General features: G+C 41.4%; 1 protein-coding gene across 4 annotated transcripts in view; it reads left to right on the top strand.

Annotated features, from left to right (window-relative positions):
• Positions 1 to 17,587: 17,587 nt before the first annotated feature.
• TNN (tenascin N) overlaps positions 17,588 to 20,641 on the top strand; it is a 65,964-nt gene continuing 62,910 nt past the window's right edge. For 3 of the 4 annotated variants that reach the window (XM_058700395.1, XM_058700397.1, XM_058700394.1), the window contains exon 1: positions 17,588 to 17,682. The gene's annotated coding sequence lies outside the window, so the exon portion shown is untranslated. The remainder of the gene's footprint in view (positions 17,683 to 20,641) is intronic. The other variant, XM_058700396.1, reaches the window with a different exon arrangement.

Consider the following 20,641-nt stretch of genomic DNA (forward strand, 5'->3'; position numbering starts at 1 on the left):
GTGTAGCCACTCCTCAAAAAGTAAAATATGAAGTTACCACATGGTCCAGCAATCAATTCTACTCCTAGGTAAATACCAAGAAAAAGGAGAACATATATGCACAGAAAAAAGTTGTCCACAAGTGCTCATAGCAGCATTTATAATAGACAAAAGGGGGAAACATCCAGGTATCCAACAACGGATGAATGGATAAACAAAATTGTGGTATACCTGTGTGATAAAATATTTGGCCATGGAAAGGAATGAAATACTGATACATGCTACCACATGGAGGAACCTCAAAAACACTACATTAAGTGAAGGAAGCCAGTCATTAAAGGTCATGTATTGTATGATTCCATACGATGAATATTAATTATATGAAATACCCAGAACAGGCAAATTCATATAGACAGCAAGTAGATCAGTGGTTTTCACAGGCTGCAGGCGGGGGGAATCGGATGTGACTATTAACAGGCACGGGGTTTGTTCTTAGATTGAAAAAAACGTTCTCAAAGTAAATAATAGTGATGGCTGTACAACCTTGTGAATATATTAAGAACCACTGAATTGTAGACTTTAAAAGGATGAGTTCTATGTTACGTGAATTATGTTGCAATAAAAATATTTATATGACTATCTCATATAAATATCTCAAGGGGGGAAATAGGACAAAAAAAATCAATGGGCTAATAAATGTTTAGTTTGCAAAATTTATAAAACCCTTTTATGATTCTGAAATGTACGCATCCCATTTTACCACCTCCTGCCTCCTTGGTCCAGATGACTTATTGTGCAAATCAGCGGTTCTCGACCCTGGTTGCACATTTTAGAATCATCATGGGAGCTTTCAGAAAATACGAGGCCTTGGCCCGACACCATGGCCAATTAAATCAGAGTCTCTGGTGCCCCTCCCCCACCAATCCTGGCCTCTTATTTTATTAAATGCTCCCAGGTGATTTCCGTGTGCTGTCAAGCCTCAGAAATTAAATAGTAGATCAAGATCTGGGCAGCACCGGGTCATATTAGAAGGTGATTCTTGAGCTAAGTATTCCCCCCCCCCCCTTTAGTCAGGTTTATTGAGATATAATTTGTATACATTAAAATTTACCCCTCTGAAGTATACAGTTCACTGAATTTTGACAAATGCATAAGGCCCTATGACAGCCACCACAATCCAGATATAGAACGTTTCTGTTATTCCCGCAATGCCTTTGTGTCCCTTTGTAATGAATCCCTTCCCCCGTGTATTAGATGCATAGACTAGAATACTATACAACATTAAAAATTATGTCCTTGAAAGAACATGTAAGAAAATGGAGGGAAAAAATCCTCTCTATAAAGTTAAGAGCAAAGAGCAGGGAAAAAATCTCTATGTAGTATGATCCTAATCGCTTCATCTTTTTTTATACATGTGCGCAGATACATACATCTCCCCATATACGTATTCGTTTGTAGAAAAAAATCAATAGTTATCTCCGGTTGTGGGAATTACGGGAAATGTTAATTTCCTTCTTTGTATTTTTCTGCATGTTGCAGTTAGTCTACAATAATAAGTAACTTTTAAAATGGAAATATTACTGATTACCTACAAAACAGTGATTTATGGACAAGTGATGTATGAAGAACGTCCTAAAGACTGAACTGCTGCCCCTACAAGGTTCCAGGTCCCTAGCAGCAAATCCAGCCTTCTGATCCCACACACACTTCAGGTCATTGGCTCATAGCAACTGTTATTGCCCAAAGAGATTAATAAGAAGATATTGACTTCTACGGAGATGGATCTCAAAAAATATTGACCCAAGAAAAGAAAATATTGATGGAAGAAGAATCAAGGTCTTTCAATGCCTTGAAGGAAGTAATAATTTTTGCTTCGCTGAAAGCCTTTTGCTAATGCTGTATTCTGTTGCCTATTTTTGCAGGCACTTGCACATTTGAAGTCAAATATGGCAAATCCTTACAAGCACTAACAGAGAATCTACCACAGAACCTACCATACGGGGAGACGACCCTATGGGCACAGAACGTATAGTTTATAGCAGAATGAGTGAGCGAATTGAGACAAGATGGTGACAGTGGAGGGCTGCTTAGGTTTGGTTTCAGTTTCTTTAGATTCAGCAGAATCCTAATTAAAAATACGAAGACATATCTTCCAAACAGCTCAGACAGACCCAAACCAGCTGAAGCCAGCTCCAGATCTCCAAACTAGACACGACTGATTCAGGCTCCCTCAGAGACAGCACATGGGGTTTTGGGTAATTTCGTGGGACAAATCGAATTGGAGATGACCGCAGTTGGAATGCTTTTTCCTACATTTTTCTCGAATAGAAGAAGATGATATAATAACATGTTGACTGAATCATTATTCGAACCAGTAGCTTTGTTTTTTTCCAGGTTGTTCTGGAATGAGTTACAGTATTTGGGCAAAATAATGAGTTGAAATTAGTTTCAAGTTAAATTATTCCCCTTGTTTGGGAATAGTTCTGTGTCATTTTTCCATTGTTGCATAGCGAGCCTCTCCAAAATATGGTGACTTAAAACAATTAGTTATTTGCTCAAAATTCTGTGGGTTGGTAGTTTGGGCTTGACTGGACTGGGGTGTCTCACATAACATTGGCTGGACTCATTCATGTGTCTGGGGCCTCAGCTAGGACGGCCAGGCCTCTTTCTTCTTGCACTCCTTTATCCTCCAGAAGCCACTTGTATTCCAAGAGGGTGATAGCAGAAACTGTAAGCCCACTTGAGGACCAAGCTCAGAACCATAATGTCACTTAGCCACATTCTACTGGGTAAAGGAAATCTCAAAGGTAGGCCAGGTTCAAGTAGGGGGGAAACAGACTCAGCCTCTCCTGGGGAGGAGCTGCAAAGAATCTGTGGCTATTTTAAGTCTACCACAAACTCCCAACCTCAAGGCAACACAGTGGAGCTAACAGAACCGAAAGCTTTGGAAACTGATTTCGCAGTCTCCAAGCCATGGCCTGTGCTGGCTGTGACTGTTTCCTCGTAGGAGTTCCCTACATATACCTCTTGCTGTGTTCTCAGCTGAATGTCAATAAATCACTTGGCTACTAAGACATTAACTGAGCAGTGTTGAATTCCTTAGATGCTTTTTGCTGTAAGAAATAAAGACCTGACTCAAGAAAGTTCTGAAGGAGTAAAATGTGAGGGGTTGTTAATCCAGCAGCTTAGGACAATAGCCAAAACTCCAGATTCCTTCCATCTTTCTGTCCTGCCATCCTTGATAGGTTTGATCTTTGGCTAGTATCCCTTGTGTTTGGTTGCAAGGTGTTTGACACAATATCAGCCCTTATATAAAAATGTGACAATATCTGCCTCTTCCTTGGATCACTTATTTAACTTTTGAGTGAAGGAAACTTTCTCTGAAGCCCTGCCAGCAGCCTCTCCCTACATCTCACTGACCCTGAACATATTGCCTGATCTTGTCTAGATCAGTCAGTGGCAGTGGGATTACCTGGGTTGGCTTAGATCAGTCAGAACCCAACTTATGGGGCAGGGAAGGAATGGGCCCAGACTCTGCTGAAGTCCAAGATCAGGAGGAGGTGAGTGGATATCTAAATAAAATTGGTCTCTCTTGGGAAAGAGGAAGGATGAGGCTGTTGGGAGCCGGACATAATAGTACCTGCCAACATGGTCTAGACCTGATATGTTTGGGGTATTTGCTTTGTTCTTGGGTGTTTTGAGGAAAAAGTCTGTCATGATGGGATTTCAGGTAATGTACTATGTACTTTGCTTTACCATAGGTGGTAAGAGGAAAAAGGAAAACAAAGTACTCATTCTCCAGAAGTTCATATTGAACTTAAGGAGACTTTGTGTGGACGCATGGAAAGCCAACCAGCACTACTGGTCTCAAAATGAGGGATCTGGGGAAGTATCCTGTAACTCAGGTGCTGGATAGTTAAGTATAATCAACTCCAACCTCCAACCTCTGACCTGTGGGAAGTCCAAAGCACTGCTGTTCCCATCACCAGTTTCTCTGAATTCTGTGCTGGGCAGGGTGCAGGGGCTCATGGCCAACAGACATGTCTGGTTCTGGATTCTTGCTTCCTCTGAACTCTGTTGCATGGTGTCTTAATCCTCTGGCTGTTTCCTTCTCTTTGTGTGGTGCTGACCCAGATGTGTGACCCACACATCTTTGGTTTTTCCTTTGTTTTTTCTTCTTGCCTTTAAAGCCAGTCAAAAAAATGCACCTATGGGTGTGGAAGACTCAATCTTAAGTTGACTCTTGGGGGGGCCATAATGGGAGTTTATATAAAGCAAAGCAAACTCTTTAATGTATATATTAATATATATAATAATAAATATTTACTATCTTTTTTGAATGTTTATTTTTTTTTTTGAGAGAGAGAGAGACAGACAGACAGAGTGGAAGCAGGACAGGGGCAGAGAGAGAGGGAGACACAGAATCCGAAGCAGGCTCCAGGCTCTGAGCTGTCAGCACAGAGCCCGACGCGGGGCTCGAACTCACAAACCGTGAGATCATGACCTGAGCCGAAGTTGGATGCTCAACCGACTTAGCCACCCAGGTGTCCCCTTTAATATATATTTTTTAAGTTTATTTCTTTATCTTGGTGGATGAGGGGCAGAGAGAAAGAGAGAGAGAATCCCAAACAGCTCTGCACTGCCAGCACAGAGATCGATGCGGGGCTTGAACTCACAAACCGTGAGATCACGACCTGAGCTGAAATCAAGAATTGGATGCTTAATGGATTGAGCCATGCTGGTGCCCTGCAAACTCTTTAATAGTGAATGGACATTCTCATTCTTAAAAGTAATTCATATTCTAAAGATTATCTCACTGGCCTCAGTCCTCTGTAGGCCTCAGCCTCAGCCCTCCTGCCTCACCACCTCCGTAATCTTTTCTGTTTTCTCCTTGCTGATTCCTATCCATTCCAGGCAGAGCAGTTTGGCCTTTATTGGTTGGTTTCTTAGTTTCCTTGCAAGTCTGCCTTTAGGATCCCAAGTGTTTTCCTACATGAAGAGAGTTACCTCTGGGGCTGGCTGTTAAAAAAGTAAGGATTTCACCTTGGTTCAGGTGATTGTAGTAGGAAAATCAGAGAAGACCCCATGGGGTGCAGATGTGCTTGACCTCAAAAAGAAGGGGCACGGATGAGAGGAGCGTCATGTGGACCAGGACCGGGGAAGGCTGTGGTCAAAGCTGACCATTTGTTGGGGCAGGAGAAGTGCAAGATGAGCCTGACCATTTTGCAATCCAGAAAGTAAGGAAATGCTCTAAGAGTGGCAGGGCATGTTAAAAGGGTGCAGAAACCAGCCAAAGGGGCTCCCTCTGGCCAAATCTGGGAACATTTGCAGAACGAAATAAATAATGAGAGTAAAGGAAATATAACTCATAGAATAAAATATAAGAATACATGAACCAGTTTGAATGTAGATAAATAAATAATAAAGTGGGAGGAGGGAAAGGAAAATCTCTACTTTATAGTAGAATCCCATCTGTCAACACATAAGGAGTAATGGAATCAGAAAAATCACCACGTGGGGGCGCCTGGGTGGCTCAGTTGATTGTTCAACTCTTGACGTCAGCTCAGGTCATGACCTCGTGGTTCCTGGGATCGAGCCTAGCGTCTCACTCAGAGCTGTAGGTGTGGAGCCTGCTTGGGGTTCTCTCTCTCCCTCTCTCTTTGCCTCTCCACCGCTCACTCACACTACCTCTTTCTCAAAATAAATAAATAAACTTAAAAAAAGAAAAATCACCCTTTGATGGCCACCATCTTAATAACTATTTGAATAATGGGTGCTAAACTAGCTGGTGAAAGTAGAACACCAAGCAGGACAGTTACATGCTCTCAAAACAGTTTCTCACAAGACACCTATCAGTTACAAAGGGGGCACCTATTTACCGTGGGGAAACCTGGCAGACCCCAACTTAACCAAATGATCCAAGGTCACATCACCAACACTGGGCCAGTTGCATATCAAGTGCCTCCTGATAAGATGCACTGAGGACACACCACTTCTATGGTATTCCTGCCCAAAATGCATAACCTAAATCTAGTCATGAAGAAGCATCAGACAAACCCAAACTGGAATGTTCTACAAAATAACTGACCTTCATTTTTCAAAAATATCAGGGTCATGAAAGACAAAGACTGAAGAGGTGCTGCAGGTTTAAAGAGACTCCAGGGGCACCTGAGTGGCTCAGTTGGTTAAGCGTCCAACTTTGGCTCAGCTCATGATCTCACGGTTCGTGGGTTCAAGCCCCACATCAGGCTCTGTGCTGACAACATGGAGCCTACTTGGGATTCTCTCTCTCCCTCTCTCTGCCCCTCCCCATTCATGCTCTCTCTCTCTCTTTCTCTCTCAAATATAAGTGAATACACATGAAAAAATAAAATAAAGTAAAGAGACTCGAAAGACAGGACAATTAGATGCAATGAGTTATCCTGAATTGGATCCTGGATCAGGAAAACAGTTTTTATTTTACTACAAAAGTCATTAGAGAGACAACTGATGGAATTTGAATATAGTCCATGAATTAGATAATAGTATTGTGCCAATGTGAATTTCCTTATTTTGATCATTGTGTAGAGGTTATATAAGAATATGTTCCAGTTTGGGGGAAATATTACACAGGGAAGTCATTTAGAGGTAAAGGGGTAAAGAGGTAAATCATGTCTTCGACTCTCAAATGTTTTAGAAAAAAAAAAACATAGGAAGAATGAACGATAAAGCCAACATAGCAAAATGTCAACATTTGGAAAATGTGGGTGAAGATTGATTGTGGATTCTTTGTAATATTTTTTTGCAAATTTTTGGCAAGCCTGAAACAATTACAGAGTGAAAATGGTTTGTTTTTGTTTTTGAGGAATGGGCATGCACTTCCTCTGCCCTAATTTCTTTACTCTTCCCTCTGGCTGGGAGATAGTGCTGGGAGGGAAGTGGCCATGTGCTATGGACAGTGGTGCTGCCCTATTCGTCCCAGGCAGCCTTCTGCTGTTATGTGAGGGGGAAATCATCTTCCATCTTGTTGAGCTATTTGCATTGGGTGTGAGGGCTCTTTGTTATAGCTACGTGTCCTGCACCTAACTCATACAGGCTGGAGGAGGGAAAGCCTGGAGGAAGGTGGCCTCTTAGGAGCTCGTTGCATTGGTTTTGTGATTCTTATTTAGGGCATGAAAGATGGGATAACGGAGTGAGTTGGAGAAGATCACCCATTTGAGGAGAATTAGCAAAAGGAAATTAAGAACTGGAGAGCAATGTGAAGGGACAGCAGGGCCCTAGGAGACTCTAGGGGAGACTTTCCTATTTAAGAAGCAGAGAAAAAATATCCAGGGAGAAGAGAAATGTTTGGGGGCAATGGGATTTTCTGGTGACCCTTAACTCTCACCACAGTGAATACACTGCTTCTGTGTATAGCTGGCCTCAATTCCAGGGCCAGATAGCAGGACTCTTGGTGGTTTTGATAAAGAAGGGAAGAGAACTATGAACCTATCTAGATTGAGTTGGGGATTATCAAAGACTACTTGGTAGCCTTTAAGAATCCCCAGGGCGCCTGGGTGGCTCAGTCGGTTAAGCGGCCGACTTCGGCCCAGGTCACGATCTTGTAGTACGTGAGTTCGAGCCCCGCGTCAGGCTCTGTGCTGACAGCTCAGAGCCTGGAGCCTGTTTCAGATTCTGTGTCTCCCTCTCTCTGACCCTCCCCCATTCATGCTCTGTCTCTCTCTGTCTCAAAAATAAATAAACATTAAAAAAATTAAAAAAAAAAGAATCCTTAAAATGATAATAATTACAACAATAGTAACAGCTAACGTTTACTGAGTCCTCATTGTGTCCCCAGGACTTAATCAAAATTCTTTTTTTTTAATTAAAAAAATTTTTATTGTTATTTTTAACTTCTTTGATTACATAATTATTACATAATTATTAATTATGTAAAAATTATTACATAATTATTTGCTTCACAGTGTGAATGCTTGAAATATGTATATATTAATATATACAATTATTTTTTTTTAAATCTATACTTTGTTATAGCTAAATAGCGAAATCTCATTGGTTCTGATTTGGAGTGAGAACACAAGTATTAGTCTGTATGTGCTGGAACCAGATGGTATTTTCCCATTGTGAATATACTGCTGTGTATGGGAGAATAATTCTGGAGTTCAGTAGCGTCTTCTCTTTTGAGCTCAAATTAATCTTGTTTCTTCATTTCCAACTGTGTGGATATGTTTATTTCATTGAATGACCATCACATGAAACTCTCATTCCAATTTCAGTGACAAACCCTACTAATCACAATAGGATTTATCTGTTGCTTGAAAATGATTAACTTCCTGTTTTGGGGTTTGTTTCCTTGGGTGGTCCCTGGCTGTGGCAGACACTAGAGCCTTCTTTGATGCTTCCTCATAGAACAGGCAGATTTCATGGTATGAACAACACAGGACGGGAGATGAAGGAGAATGTAGGGGTTCATATTACTTTCATTATCATCACTTAAAACTTTATATGCAATTTGGCTGTTTTTCATTTAGATCCAAAATTATTTGAAAGGTTTTCATTTTCATTTCCAGGTGGGAGGATTAAAAAAAAATATTTTCTCCCTACTTCTAGTAGTATTATGTTGGTTGAGAGAAAATGACCCATACTATTTGTAAATTTTGAGATGAATTTAGGTTTTCTTGGTCCTATAAGATTTATTTCATTTTTATGAAAGATCCATAGGTGCTTAAAAAGAAGATATATTCTCTGTTTTAAGATACGGCATTTCACAGACTTTTGCATAACTCTGCCCTGGACTACAGTGTTAAAAGATAAACTGAGGCATATTAAAAATTTTAATAATTTATTTTAGCAAAAATTAATTTGAATTGGGCAGGCGTGAACCAGAAATGGTTAGAAGGGCACCTCTGAGAGGAGCTAGTGGAACTACTTACAGTGAGAAGGTATGGAAGCAAAGAAAGGAAATGATTGACTCTAGCTTAAAGCCTACTGGCCGTTTTGCAATTGGTTGTCCTTAGGTTTCCATTTCCAAACCTGGAGGCATTTGTAGGTTTAGATCTTGGTTTGCTTATGAAGGCCACCATGGCATTAGAGTCACCTCCCTCTAATGGCCTCCTCGTTTAATTAATTGAGCATTGGAGACGTGGGTTTGTTCTTGTCATCCTCTCACCACCTTCAGTACAAAAGTTACTTGTTTGATAGTTTCATTAAAGGTGGAGTTGTAGTCTCTGTTTTTCACTGTTCTGTTTTAGGGCAGAAATGGTTAGTATTTGTTTTTTTAGTGTTTATTTATTTTTGAGAGAGACAGAGAGAGAGTGGAGGAGGGGCAGAGGGGGGTGGTACAAAGGATCTGAAGGCTCAGACTCACGAACAGTGAGATCATTACCCAGCCCAAGTGGTTCGCTCAACTGATAGAGTCACCAGGCGCCCAGGAGCGGTTAGTTTTATAGAGGAGAGTTGAGTAGAAAAACCTTTTCACTATTATCTTTGATTGGAAATGCCCCTAATAAATACTTTAAAGTACAGTTTGAAAATAATAACGATAATGAAGCCCAAGTTAAATATCTAGAGCTCAAGAATTCATTTGCTTTAAGTGACAGCAGAGAGCCTGTGTTGTACTCATGTTCAACAGCAAAAATCCTTTAAAATACTTCCTAGGACTCCTCCAATTCTCTCTCTATACTGAAATTTTATTGTACTGAAGATTTTCCGATTCTTGGAATCTTCTTAGGGGATTGTTAGAATAAAACCTGATACCTTTTATTTTTATTTTTTTATTTATTCATCTTTTAAATATAATTTGTTGTCAAATTGGGTTACATACAACACCCAGTGCTCATCCCAACAAATGCCTTCCTCCATCCCATCACCCACTTTCCCCTCTCCCGCACCCCTTCCATCCACCCTCAGTTTGTTCTCTGTATTTAAGAGTCTCTTGTGGTTTGCCTCCCTCTCTGTTTGAAACTATTTTTTCCCCTTCACTTCCCCCAGAGTCTTCTGTTAAGTTTCTCAAGTTCCACATATGAGTGAAAACATATGATATCTGCCTTTCTCTGACTGACTTATTTCACTTACTGTAATACCCTCCGGTTCCATCCACGTTGCTGCAAATGGCCAGATTTTATTCTTTCTCATTGCCAAGTAGTATTCCACTGTATATATAAGCCACATCTTCTTTATCTATTCATCAGTTGATAGACATTTAGGCTGTCTTCATAATTTGGTTATTGTTGAAAGTGCTGCTATAAACATTGGGGTGCATGTGCCCCTATGAATCAGCACTCCTGTATCCCTTGGGTAAATTCCTAGCAGTGCTAGGTTATAGGGTAGTTCTATTTTTAATTTTTTTGAGGCACCTCCACACTGTTTTCTTGAGTGACTGCACCAGTTTGCATTCCCACCAACAGTGCAAGAGGGTTCCTGTTTTTCCACACCCTCGCCAGCATGTATAGTTTCCTGAGTTGTTCATTTCAGACACTCTGACCGGTGTGAGGTGTTATCTTAGCGTAACTTTGATTTGTATTTACCGGATGATGAGTGATGTTGAGCATCTTTTCATGTGTCTGTTGGCCATCTGGATGTCTTCTTTGGAAAAGTGTCTATTCATGTCTTCTGCCTGTTTCTTCACTGGATTGTTTTTCAGGTATGGATATTGCTAACTTCTTTATAGATTTTGGATACTAACCCTTTATCAGATATGTCATTTGCAAATATCTTTTCCCATTCTGTCAATTGCCTTTTAGTTTTGTTGTTTCTTATGCCGTGCAGAAGCTTTTTATCTTGATGAGGTCCCAATAGTTCACTTTTGCTTTTAATTCCCTTGCCTTTGGACATGTGTTGAGCAAGAAATTGCTGCAACTGAGGTCAAAGAGGTTGTTGCCTGCTTTCTCCTCTAGGGTTTTGATGGTTTCCTGTCTCACATTTAGGTCTTTCATCCATTTTGAGTTTATGTTCGTGTGTGGTGTAAGAAGGTAGTCTAGTTTCATTCTTCTGCATGTTGCTGTCCATTTCTCCCAGCACCATTTGCTAAAGAGACTGTCTTTTTTCCATTGGATACTCTTTCCTGCTTTGTCAAAGATTAGTTGGCTGTCCATTTGTGGGTCCAGTTCTGGGTTCTCTATTCCATTGGTCTATGTGTCTGTTTTTGTGCCAATACCATACTGTCTTGACGATTACAGCTTTGTAGTAGAGGCTAAAGTCTGGGATTGTCATGCCTCCCACTTTGGTTTTCTTTTTCAACATTACTTTGGGTATTTGGGGTCTTCTGTGGTTCCATACAAATTTTAGGATTGTTTGTTCTAGCTTTGAGAAGAATGCTGGTGCAATTTTGATTGGGACTGCATTAAATGTGTAGATTGCTTTGGGTAGTATTGACATTTTAACAATATTTAACAATATTAACAATATTTGTTAAATATTCCATGAGCATGGAATGTTTTTCCATTTCTTTGTGTCTTCTTCAATTTCCTTCATAAGTTTTCTATAGTTTTCAGCATACAGATCTTTTACATCTTTGGTTAGGTTTATTCCTAGGTATTTTATGGTTGTTGGTGGAATTGTAAATGGGATCGATTTCTTGATTTCTCTTTCTGTTGCTTCATTATTGGTGTATAGAAATGCAACTGATATCTGTACATTGATTTTGTACCCTGTGACTTTGCTGAATTCATGTATCAGTTCTGGCAGACTTTTGGTGGAGTCTTTGGGTTTTCCCTGTAGAGTATCATGTTGTCTGTAAAAAGTGAAAGTTTGACTTCTTCTTTGCCAGTTTTGATGAATTTATTTCATTTTGTTTTCTGATTGCTGATGCTAGGACTTCCAACACTATGTTAAACAACACTGGTGAGAGTGGACATCCCTGTTGTGTTCCTGATCTTAGGGGGAAAACTCTCAGTTTTTTCCCAGTGAGGATGATATTAGCTGTGGGCTTTTCATATATGGCTTTTATGATGTTCGTTCTATCCCAACTTTCTTGAGGGTTTTTATTAAGAAAAGATGTTGTAAGGGGCACCTGGGTGGCTCAGTCGGTTAAGCGTCCAACTTCGGCTCACGTCTGATCTCACTGTTCGTGAGTTCAAGCCCCACATCCGGCTCTGTGATGACAGCTCAGAGCCTGGAGTCCGCTTCAGATTCTGTGTCTCCCTCTCTCTGTGACCCTTTCCAGCTCACACTCTGTCTCTCTGTCTCTCTTTCAAAAATAAACATTAAAAAAAATTGAAGAAAGGATGTTGTATTTTGTCAAATGCTTTTTCTGCATCTATTAACAGATCATATGGTTCTTATCCTTTCTTTTATTAATGTGATGTATCACACTGATTGATTTGCAAATATTGAACCAGCCCTGCAGCTCAGGAATGAATCCCACTTAATCATGGTGAATAATTCTTTTTATATGCTGTTGAATTCAATTTGCTAGTATCTTGTTGAGATTTTTTTTGTGTCCATGTTCATCAGGGATATTGGCCTGTACTCCTTTTTTGTGGGGTCTCTATCTGGTTTGGGAATCAAGGTAATGCTGGCTTCATAGAATGAATCCGGAAGTTTTCCTTCCATTTTTATTTTTTGGAACAGCTTGAGAAGGATACATATTAACTCTGCTTTAAATGTCTGGTAGATTTCCCCTGGGAAGCCATCTGGCCCAGGACTCTTATTTGTTGGGAGATTTTTGATAATTGATTCAATTTCTTCACTAGTTATGGGTCTGTTCAAATTTTCTATTTCTTCCCATTTGAGTTTTGGTAGTGTGTGGGTGTCTAGGAATTTGTCTATTTCTTCCAGGTTGTCCAGTTTGTTGGCATATAATTTTTCATAGTATTCTCTGATAATTACTTGTAATTCTGAGGGATTGGTTGTAATAAATCCATTTTCACTCGTGATTTTATCTATTTGGGTCCTCTCTCTTTTCTTTTTGAGAAGTCTGGCTAGGGGTTTATCAATTTTGTTTATTTTTTCAAAAAACCAACTCTTAGTTTCATTGACCTGTTTTTTTTTTTTTGATTCTATATTGTTTATTTCTGCTCTGATCTTTATTATTTATCTTCTTCTTCCGGATTTGGGTTTTCTTTGTTGTTCTGCTTCTAGTTCTTTTAGGGGTACTGTTAGATTTCGTATTTGGGATTTTTCTTGTTTCTTGAGATAGGCCTGGATTGCAATGTATTTTCCTCTCAGGACTGCCTTTGCTGCATCCCAAAGGGTTTGGATTGTTGTGTTTTCATTTTCATTTGTTTCCATATATTTTAAAATTTCTTCTTTAGTTGACTGGTTGACCCATTCATTCTTTAGTACAGTGTTCTTTAACCTCCATGGATTTGGAGGTTTTCCAAACTTTTTCCTGTGGTTGATTTCAAGTTTCATAGCATTGTGATCTGAAAGTGTGTGTGGTATGATTTCAATTCTTTTATATTTACTGAGGGCTGTTTTGTGGCCCAGTATGTGATTTATCTTGGAGAATGTTCCATGTGCACTCGAGAAGAATGTATATTTATGCTGCTTCAGGATGAAAAGCTCTAAATATATGTCAAGTCCATCTGGTCCAGTGTACCATTCAGGGCCATTGTTTATTGATTTTCTGTCTAGATGATCTGTCCATTGTTGTAAGTGGAGTATTAAAGTCCTCTGCAATTACCACATTCTTACCAGTAAGATTGCTTATGTTTGTAATTGTTTTATATATTTGGGTGCTTCCGAATTCAGTGCATAGAAATTTATAATTGTTAGCTCTTCTTGATGGATAGACCCTGTAATTATGGTGTAATGTCCTTCTTCATCTCTTGTTACAGCCTTTAGTTTAAAATCTAGTTTGTCTGATATAAGTATGGCTACTCCAGCTTTCTTTTGACTTCCAGTAACATGGTAGATTGTTCTCTATCCCTTTACTTTCAATATGAAGGTGTCCTCAGGTCTAAAATGAGTCTCTTGTAGACAGCAAATAGATGGGTCTTGTTTTTTTTATCCATTCTGATACCCTATGTCTTTTTATTGGTGCATTTAGTCCATTTACATTCAGTGTTATTATTGAAAGATATGGGTTTAGCCTCATTGTGTTATCTGTAGGTTTCATGCTTGTAGTGATGTCTCTGGTCCTTTTTGGTCCTTGCAACATTTCACTCACAGAGTCCCCCTTAGGATCTCTTGTAGGGCTGGTTTAGTGGTGGTGAAGTCCTTCAGTAGTTGTTTGTTTGGGAAAACCTTTATCTCTCCTTCTATTCTGAATGACAGGCTTGCTGGATAAAGGATTCTTGGCTGCATATTTTTCCTGTTCATCACATTGAAAATTTCCTGCCACTCCTTTCTGGCCTGCCAAGTTTCAGTAGATAGGTTGCTACTATCCATATGTATCTACCCTTGTATGTTAAGGCCTGTTTTTCCCAACTGCTTTCAGAATTCTCTCTTTATCTTTGTATTTTTCCAGTTTCACTATGGTATGTTGTGCAGAAGATCGATTAAGTTACGTCTGAAGGGAGTTCTCTGTGCCTCCTGGATTTCAATGTCTGCTTCCTTCTCCAGATTGGGGAGGTTCTCAGCTATGATTTGTTCACATATACCTTAAGCCCCTTTCTCTCTCTTCTTCTTCTGGAACTCCTACGATATGGATATTATTCCGTTTCATTGATTCACTTAGTTCTCTAATTCTCCCCTCGTGATCCAGAATTTTTTTTATATCTCTTTTTCTCAGCTTCCTCTTTTTCCATAATTTTCTCTTCTCTTTCACTTATCCCTCTACCTCTTCAGTCCTCACTGTGACTGCTTCTAGTTTATTTTTCACCCAATTTATAGAATTTTTAATTCATCATTATTTTTTAGTTCCTTGATCTCTGCAGCAATAGATTCTGCTGTCTTCTATGCTTTTTTCAAGCCCAGCAATTAATCTTATGATGATTATTCTAAATTATTTTTCAGTTATATTGTTTATATCTGTTTTGATCAATTCTTTAGCTGTCATTTCTTCCTGGAATTTCTTTTGAGGAGAATTCTTCTGTTTCATCATTTTGCCTAGTTTTCTGTCCCTTATGTGTTTTAAAAGCTTGTTATGTGCCCTGAACCTGCAAGCACTACTGTATTAAAGAGGGGCCATTCACTGTCCAGGGCCTGGCCCTTCAGGAGGTGTTTTTTGGGGAGTGTTATTTGCTCTCTCTTGTGACTTTGGTTAATTTATCTCCCTACTCCTAGTGATGTTTTGGACCCTCCACCAGGTGTGCTTTGATTTGTTTGTTGAAGTAGCCCTGGAAAGGAAAACAAACAACCAAAAAACAAACAGAAAACAAAAACATGCAAACACACAGACAAATAAAACAAAAACAAAAAACCAGAACACCAGCTACAAGTAAACAACAGAGTGGAAACATTGCTGATGGAAGAGGCCTATCCCATACAAAGAAAGAAATGACAGGGGCAGGGGAAAAAGAAAAAATAAAAATCGACCAGGCAGAGAAACTATACGACTTAATCCAGAGACAGAGAAGGGAAAATAAAGAAGGAGGAGGGGAAAAAGAAAAGAAGATAAAGTTGTCCAGACAGAGAAACTATATGGCTTAATTAATCCAGAGATAGAGAAGGTAAGGAAAATAAAGAAGGAGGTGTAGAACAGGTATCAGGAGTATGGATTAAATATGTCTGCTTAAACAAACCAACAACCAGAGTAACTAGACTAGAGGAGGGAAGAGATAAGAAGGAGAAAAGGAAGAATATATCTACATAATTAGAACTGTCCGAGAATTAAATCAGGCAATGCAGCAGTGCAGGTCTGGAGGAAGGGCTGTCTGGTTGTCTATCCTGTTCTAGTAGATACGCAGTTACCAGGTGTGCAGGGGTGTGGTTTGGTGCAGGCAGGTCCCACCTCCACCGTGCGCCCTGTTGACTGTTCCCTGAAGCCTCACCTCGGTGGTGATGGGGAGAAAAATGGCGACACCCCAGTCTCTCCACCACAGACTGGTGTCCCAAGCTACTCTGTTCGAGCTGTGCTCACTGTGCCACGGTGCAAACGAGGCACTTTGTCTTGCTCCCCTGACTCTGGTGCCTGGTGCTGGGCTGGGATTCAAATTCTCCCTCCGCACACCGGTACTGGGGGAGTGACTCCCTGTGCCATCCGATATGTGGTCCCTGGCTGGCAGGTGCAGGCAGGCTTTGTCCTGTCCCACAGCACTCCAGGGAGGGGATCGCTCTCTCCCACTCTGGACTGCGCCCCTGACCTAGCCACTGAGCCCGGGGCTGGCTCCCCTCCTCCCCAGGTGTACAATCCGGGCAGCCGGCCCCAGTCTGGAGAAAGCCCGGCAGTTGGATATTGGATCTTTCTCTGTTCCAGTTCATGGTTTTTCTCTTATCCAGATACAGTCCTATGCTTCCCCAGCCTCTTTCTCTTCCCTTTGACTCTCCGCAGAAAGGGATCCCTCCCCTCCATTTGTTTTCTCTCCTCCAGTTCACAATCACACACCTATGGCCCACCAGGTTGTCCAGGTGGGTCCCTGGAAGTGACTCTCTTTGCTTCCTGGACTCTTGGGGTTCAAAGTCCTTTGGTTTCAACACCGCTTTGTTTGAGAGATGAGGGAACTTCGGATCCCCCCACTTCTCTGCCATGTAGGCCCCTCCCCGAATTTCTTTACATGTACGAGCTCCTTTAATCCTTACCGTAACCACATTATTCTTCTAGAGATGAGTAACCTGAGGCACGGCGAGGTTAGGTCAAAGGTCACTTGCAAGTAGCAGACACAAACTTCAGATACAGCGATCTGGCTCTGGATGCACCTTCATGCTTCTGGGGCAACTCCTCCACCCCCCATCTCTTCAGTCCTTCTTCCCTTCCAACAACATTCAATGCCTACATTGCTAAGTTGAAGCATATGGACTCCTTCCAGTGCATTATAGTTCTGCACTCTGGAACCTACTTCAGGCAGGGCAGAGGTGGGGTGGAGGGCAGAAGGAACACTGAGTGTCAGCAGTGACCCATTGGAATAATTCTGTTTCATGGAAAGAATTAAGGTCTGTCCGTCCGATGGCAAAAAAGGAAGGGCAGCACCAAAGGGCGCCCACGGTGCTTTCCTGGTGATGGGGCTCTCCTGTGACTTGTGTATAGGAGGCTCTGGGAAGGGGTGGGACAGGGGGGCATTGGAGTAGAATGCCCTAGATCTGCTATTCTTGCTCTCGGTGTCCTCAGAGCCCTGCCACTCAGAGCTGCAAACTGATGGCGGGAGGAGGCTAGAGGTTGGCAGAGGGATTTGTCCCTGAGGGTCTCTGCTCATTTCTTCCTATGCCAAGGGTCTTCTCCTATTTTAAAAAATGGTAGGCAATTAAGTCCCATGTTGCTTGAAACAGAAAAAAAAGAGAGACTTTAGAAAATCTCTTGCAAATCCAAAGAGCCAGCTCCTGGCCAGGAGACATGCAAACTCTTTTAATAACCTTTTTCTGGATCTACTTAAATGGAAACAGTCACCAGTATTTTTAGCTGCTGTGTAACGGATGTAAAAAAGAAGGGGGAAATGTGTATGTTTTTTCTTCCCTAGTTAGAATAAGAAGGAATTGCTCATTATCTCTTAACCGAGTCACTGCCGGGAAGACAGGGAAACACCCAGGAGTCCCCATTGGCTCCTCCTCTGGCCTGGATGGGATTTAAATCCAGGGAGGGAAGCTGAGGAGGGGAGAGAAGGAGGGACAGAGAAGCACCAAGCTCTGCAGCCCAAGGGGCCCAGTCCCTGGGGGAAGTGTTGGAAGTGGTGCCCAGCAGCCTCTGAGGTAAGAGGTCCTGAGGGCTTTACCTGTGAGCGGGAGGGTGATGGCCAGCTGGGCATGAGCTCCTGAGCTGAAAATCCTAGGCAATGTCATTGCCTAAACCTAATTAGGAAATATTTGCCAGGACCCAAGTAACGTGTCCTTAGTCAGCAGTATACTGGATACCCGACGGGGACTGAGTACAATCACCTTCCTACCTGGCCACTTGCAGTCTGTGTTGTAGGGGAATTTCTGCCTGGAGTAACAAATTTTTACATACGATATTTCCTTTAAGTTTTTCGTGGCCTCCTCATCTCTTGTTTCTTTGCGGGCTTTTTTTTTTTCTTTATTACAATGTCAAAGCCTTCATTGTTTGGTAAGTTTTCTTACATCTCACTTTTTAATAAAATCCTGAAACAAAGCTTTCATTTTCGATGTGATCAGGAAACTGTCCTAACATTCCCCTTTTTTTGAAATTTGGATATGCCAAGTAAGATGATGTTTGCAAATGCACTTAAGAGCTTTGAAGTTTTTCAAACATTTAATTTTATAGGTTTTATTCCTTATTTGTATTTATTTCTTATTTTATAGGTTTTATTTCTTATTTATAACTTTCCCCCAAATTCCCATGCCATGACCCTTGAAATGCCTTGAGAACACCCATATTAAAGCATTTCAAGAAACTATGTGCTGGACTAGTTCTCGGGGTCTTTTTATTTATGTACCTATTTATTTTTGTGGTCAGGAGAGACGTGAGGAAATGGAGAAGGAATGAGTGAGAACAGTCACCTAAAAACACAAAACTGGAGTTGCTGACATGAGCATTTAAAAAAGAACAAATCCTAACATAAAAATAACAAACTAGGTTAGCCACAGTGCCTAATGCCCATAGGCTCCTCCAGGAGCCAGAGTACCACTGAGGTAGCAGGTGACATGTGCTTAGCCACAGCCATAGACAGGTGGCTGCCGAAGCACAGGATCTGCATGGGAAGAATTGGTGTTTTTTGGCATTTAGATGTTTGTTGGAGACTCAGAGTCAAGGTGATAATGCTGGGAGACAATCTCCGGAAGAAATAGAAAGTATTAACATCAGTTACCATTTTTTTTCCTAGGGGTACTCCCCTGCTCTCCCAAACCAGACATTCTTTCATGCAACTTTGAATCCTGCTATGTCCCCAAATTTGTGGCTGCAGCTGACTGCTAAAGGAGGGAAAATTACACAGGATGACTTCAGATCGTCTTGTGGCTTCTGGTTTCTATTCCAGCACCATTCTGTGGTTTGAAATATAGGGTAGACTGAGGTCTGCTCCTGAGAAGGGGCCTGTAGAAATCATGCCCAGATCCAGTGGAAACTCTTGTCCATCCACCACTCATTCCAGAGCCTTGGCTCCTATAGGATCTGGATACAGATATGAGATCATGGTTTAGGTTCTGTAGCAGCATCTAGGGCCACCAGTCAGCAAGCTGGTGATGCTAAGATCTCAAGCCTGATCCCCAAATAGGCTTTGCAGGGTCTCACCACAGTAGACTTGCTGTTAACGTCAACCAGCCACTGTCTGAATAAGTGCTGTTGGTCTCAAGGAGAGACCCAGAGCGTGCGGATGGAACTCACCCTCTTTGGAAGAAGGCTGGAACTTTAAAATTATTTCAATCTGTGGAAAACCACACGTTAAACCAAAGATAGGAAAAACAATATTTTCATCATACGCCTCTCTTCATTATCATTCAGCTGAAACAGAGTTTGTCATGTGAAGCCCCCTACACCTGTGTGTCTAACGTGATGCTTAGGCATTCTGGAGACTGGGTGTATGGTTGGATGTGGGGGAGGCAGGTCTCCGAATTTATGCCCTTGTGCCCATTTTATCTTCTTACTATGCACGAGCCTGTGCATTCCAGTGAAAGTAAAAGGAAGGGCTTTATATGAGGAAGGAATTCATTCCCATGGTGTCAACGGACATCTTTGCCTTTGCCTGATGCTCAGAAAAAGCTTTAGAAGAGCTTAGCACAGAGCCTGGCACATCATAAGAGCTTAGAAAGTGGTAACTGCCATTGTCACCAGCCATTTGAGCTCCCGTAAGGTAGACTAATATTCGGTTGATGGAATAAAACAACCACAGCAGCTTGTGACCACCTGTGAAAAGGTGATTGAATGTTGAAGCTGAATCAGAGACACCGTGTGTCAGCTTTTCTAGCTTGTGGTGTATGGGAAGATTTGGTGGAAAGAGGTCTTCAGGAAAAGAGGTCTTGTGTGGCAGTGAGAGTCATCTACAAGGACTTCTTGGGCACTCGCTGGTTGTGGTCCACTGACCCGGAGGAGTGGGCGCACCTAATGATGCCTGAAATGCCACCATATTAAGCCTTATCCCATGAAACCAATTTTTCATTCTCACCCACACTTGGTGTCTTCTATCCTGTATAGAATACCTCTGCAGAGGGTTCAGGGTCACAGGGCCTCGAAATAAGTGTTCACATGTATTTGGTTTGTCTGTAGTATGACCTAGCCGAAAGAGTACTGTCTTGTGCATCTCACATGCTCACATTACTAAAAGAGAAAAAGATCCAGAGGTGAAATCGGTAGGCTGAGGACGAGTTGAGCCAGGTACCCAAGAACTTGCTCTCCTGGACTGAGTACTGGGTCAGAAGACCTTGGGGCCACCCAAGGTCCAGGTTGTAGATCACTGGCAGAATATGCCCAAGAGAGTTTGGGGAAGGAGCAACAAATGCCAGGTGACATTTGTGACATCAGTGTATCCCTAGCCACCATCTCTTTCACTTTCCTTCATGGTTCAATGATGTCCACCCTGTCATTTGGGGACAGAATATCTTTTTAAGTGACTCTACTGGAAATGGATGATATGATTTTTCTAAAACCCAAAGCAGTGCTCTCATTTGCTTGTGGTTAATTGTAAAAGCAGAATGAGGTAATAAGGGAACCAAAGAAAGCCCTGAATTTAAGTAGAAAGATCTGTAATGGTGGCTAGAA

Source organism: Neofelis nebulosa, chromosome 15 (genome assembly GCF_028018385.1).
Source record: "Neofelis nebulosa isolate mNeoNeb1 chromosome 15, mNeoNeb1.pri, whole genome shotgun sequence".
Lineage (NCBI taxonomy): Eukaryota > Metazoa > Chordata > Mammalia > Carnivora > Felidae > Neofelis > Neofelis nebulosa.